This window comes from Solanum dulcamara, chromosome 7 (assembly GCF_947179165.1).
Source record: "Solanum dulcamara chromosome 7, daSolDulc1.2, whole genome shotgun sequence".
Taxonomy (NCBI): Eukaryota; Viridiplantae; Streptophyta; class Magnoliopsida; order Solanales; family Solanaceae; genus Solanum; species Solanum dulcamara.
The window spans coordinates 40,990,289-40,994,801 of NC_077243.1; the positions used below are offsets into that span (position 1 = coordinate 40,990,289).

General features: G+C 31.9%; 1 pseudogene; it reads left to right on the forward strand.

The window, feature by feature from the left end:
* Positions 1-595: 595 nt before the first annotated feature.
* Positions 596-4,178, forward strand: LOC129896686 (malate dehydrogenase [NADP], chloroplastic-like; annotated as a pseudogene).
* Positions 4,179-4,513: the final 335 nt, after the last annotated feature.

Sequence of the window (4,513 nt, forward strand, 5' to 3'; positions counted from 1 at the left end):
AAAAGGTAGGGTAAAGGATAACATAAGATTATTAAATAATAAGTAAAGATAAAATAAAAACAAAATATTAAAGTAATGATGCAATCATACCAAATCGGTCGTTAAACAAAATGGGTCTTTTTATTTTTAACTAATGATGAATTTACATGATACGATACAATAACATTTAAGTAACAATAAAAAAACATGATAGGTAAACTAACAATCCAATACAATGAGAAGGGTAACAACCATCCAAATTATAAAGGTATTATTGTTGAACATCGAGAAATACATATAGGACATTTTTAAAGGGCATTTAGGTAGTGATCCATAATATTTGGGAGATGACTAAAATGCTGGAATTGTTTTATAATAATAATAATAATAATAATAATAATAAAAATAATATTTGAGGAAGCGAGTATACATGAGATGAGAAGAAATGAGATGAGTTGAGGTGACAAGTGTGGTATGCGATGGCTAAAAATGAAGAGTTGATCCAAAGTGAAATGTCATTCTCCCCTCCAAAAATCATAAACTTAGCTTCTCTATGTCCTCTCTCCATCAAATTATACTCTCTAACATACTTACTACTACTTCATACTCTGCTTCCATGGCGGTGGCAGAGTTTGTTCCTTCACCCAGTAAAATGACATCTCTTTACACTTCACAATTTTTCCATGTATCAACCCACAAGCCTCGATTAACTCCAACTCCAATTCCTCTTGGAACAAATAAATTGTTGCTATGTTACCTATAAGTATGTTTATTTTTCTTCACCTCTAGTAACATATACATAACATACTACTACTTATGTTAGCACTTTTTAATACCTTTCTTTTCTTCTCCCAGTGAACCTGTAATTAAAAAAAAGGAATACTTTGGTGTTTTCTGTCTCACTTATCATCTCAAAGCTCTAAGTTACCTTCGTCTAATTTATTTATTTATTTTTGCTAGTAATGAAATTTCATTTACTATAGACATCTAGGTTTAGCCAACACCCTTTTATCTTTAACCAACAAGAAGCAGTCTTTCAAATTTTTTGCCGATGTGATTAAGAAACATAGACATATCAATAGTGCTTTTAGTTAGTATTTTATTTTAAGAATAATGTTTTTTCAACAAGAAGAAGAGACAAGTTCTTGGAAGAAGCTGATAAATGTCTATGTATCTGGTTCTACCAGAATGATTACTAATCATCTTCTTTTAAAGTAAGAAGCTTTTTTTACCTTTTTTTTTAAATAAGTGCTACTTATTTTTACTTCAACCACAACCCAGACAATGTACAAATTTCTTTATTAGGAACTAAAAATTGAGCATATTGCTTAATTAATTTTCTGGACTGCATGATGTAGACAGTAATAGATCAATCATGTGCTCTCGAGATTAATGAATTATTAGGGTCAAAATTAATATGTAGCTGCACACAGCCATCAGTAAAGAGTGATCACGTTCTTGGGATAATATAGTTAAACTCATTTATTATCTAAACTCACTGAGTTCTTTTTGTAATCTAATATCCTTTCAAACGGCTTAACTAGATTGTTGACCTTAAATTATGAATAAACACCATCGTGTTTGTTTTTATGAACCATTTCTTCATAGGTAAAAATTTTCAGAAGCTATTTAACCAGTCTCATAAAACCTGAGAAAGTATATAATGGTTTTATTTTTCCAGCTTGCATTAGGTAAAGTTTTTTGTGCCGGATCAATCAATTGCATTAAAATTATTGGGGTCTGAGCGGTCGATCCAAGACCTTGAAGATAGGCATTTTCCTTATACCATCAGCATCTACATTCTTGAAAGATCCTTCATGGACATAAATATGTAGTTTCCTCTTTTCTCTTATCTTCCTTCTATTTTTTGTGCAGGCAGGGGCAGTGGCAATATATTTATAACTTAACTGGAGGATGAACTATTTTTAGCTATATTTATATGGTCACATAATTTAAGCACTTCCTAACAATATTATAAAATAAATGTGTTTGTTTTCTGAAATTCGATAAAGAATGTTCATTTTCTTATTTATAGTAATTGTATGGGTTACTCAACTTTCATGTCTTTGTTGTAATTGCTTTCAATGATATTAATTCTCACTAACTCTAGGTCAAAGATGGAATTTCTACTTTTGTTGATAACATCTGATGAATTTCTGCTTTACTAACGGTTAATGTCACCATGCAGGAGTTGATATGGAACTAAAGGATTCCTTGTTTTCGTTGCTTAGGGAGGTCAGCATAGGAATAGATCTTTATGAGGTGTTCTAGGATTATGAATGGAAATTTCTCATTGGAGAAAAGCCTTGAGGTCCTGGAATGGAATGAGTTGGCTTATTGGATATAAATGGGCAAATCTTTGCTAAGAAGGTTTATATCCCTATCTGTTCATTTCTAATATCTTGATATTCCTCTTTAGTGCATTGATTTGTTTGAAAAATTCTCCAAACATACCTTTGAAGAACGTTCATGCATTGAAAGGATTAGATGAAAATAAAGAAAAATGCCAGGTAAGCCATCATACAGTTTAGCAGGCTCTTTGACGTAGTTAACACAAAAGGCTAAGATACAGTACTATGATTGTGTAGCTTTCTCTAAAAGATGGAGTCTTTTATGAAAAATTATCTAATATGACCATCTGGGGAAATTATTCGACCACTCAGGTTTCAGATAAGATTCTCATTCACTGGTGCCAAAGCTATTTTCACTTGCATACTGTTCCTACTATAAGTTAGGTGAGTTTCTTTTTATTATTTTCCAGACTTTTGAAATGCAAAAATTAATGGTTTTCCTGTCAAAGATGTCATTAGAGACTCTAAATGGTTAGAGGAAGAGTTCACTCAAAAGATTCAAAAGGTATGGTCTCAAATTTCAGAGATTTTCTTTTGTGCTTGTCATGTGTTGTTTTATCAAAAGAGTCTCTAATGCTTAGGCATTGATCTTCAGAGAGGTGGTATACTTATTCAAAAATGGGAATTATCTTCTACTGCTTCAGTTGCTGTATCAATTGTTGAAATAATGAGGTCTCTTGTGACTCCTACACCAAGAGGCGATTGGTTCTCCACCAGTGTAAGTTTATGAATTCTTATTTGTAAGAGAATTGAGTTGTCTATTAATAACTTCAATGATCTATTATAGAAAAGGGGCACACTGAATATTGATCCCCCACCGACCCACCCGAGCTTTAGAAAATACTGTAATATCATTAGAAGGTGGATGAGTGTCGCTTTGTTCATATTTTTAATTCAAAATGGAGGTTTATCACCTCTATTATTTTTTATTATTTTTTTTGCGATTGTTTTTATACTAAATTGTTTCCTCAAATCACAAAGGAGTGGATGCAGTGGCATCTCGTACCTACAGACTTTATCTTGATCAAATGGGCATAAATAATTTATATGGAAACAATATTTTTATTGAGATAAAACTTATAAATATTTAATGCAACCATATCTATATGATATAACTAGTTTTATGGCTTCGTATTTTCTGGTTTCATGGTATATGATGGTTATTTATGAGTTTTCAAGTAACTAGATCTGATAATGTAGATGTACACCAATGTAAATCCTTATGGAATAGTAGAAGATATAGTTTTCAGCATGCCATGCAGATCAAAAGTTAGCTATTAACCTCAAATCCAGTTTTATTTGGTAACTTTTTGTACAAATAAATATCGGTTCTAATATGGTTATGTTTGCAGGGTGATGGTGACTATGAACTTTTCAAGGATATTTTAATAGATAAATACCTCTGAAGCTAAACAAAGAAGGTTATCTCCCTCTTTCTTAGATTTGGAACTCTTTTTTCTTTCATAAAGAGAAATGTCATTTGATGGCACATTAGTAGATCAAATTGGCAGAAGCATGTCGATCATATAACGCCAAAAAGCTTCAACTCTGTCCTTTTGTATAGACATTATTGAAACAGTTAATTAAGCTGGTGTTTGTCTACGGCTTTGCAATCAGAAGATGAGTGGCTTGTTGAGAACAGATGTGTCGCGCATCTTACAGGGGAGGTGAGCTTTTGTTTTACTTTGTCTATCTTTTACCCTCTCCTTAGGGTGGTGAGTACTAAGCCACTGTTATTATTTTTTGAAATTTTGTGTGTACCCCAGTGGACTAATTTATCTTTTATCTCATTTGGGTATTGTTGTATGTGATCTGCCAGGAGACACAATGTTCCCTAGAGAAATGTGAAATCATAAAGCAGGTTATCAATGGCTTTTGATCATAACATAATGGGTATAGATTCTCTGAACAGAAAGTTAAATGAAAATGTAATATGTATGCAAATGATGGTCAAAAGTCGAATAGATTTGATTGACGTTAGGGGTGGGCATTAAGGCAATATAGATAGGATATGAAAGCTTTGGTTTGGAATTTTGATTTTCACTTAAGAATTAAAATTCAAATCCAAACTAAATATCAGAATGGTTCGGTTTTGGATTGATCTGTTTAGTAGTTGAAAGTTTTTGTTTTGAGCTTCTTCTTCTTACATAAATACAAAAATTGAACACGAAAATAAAGCATTA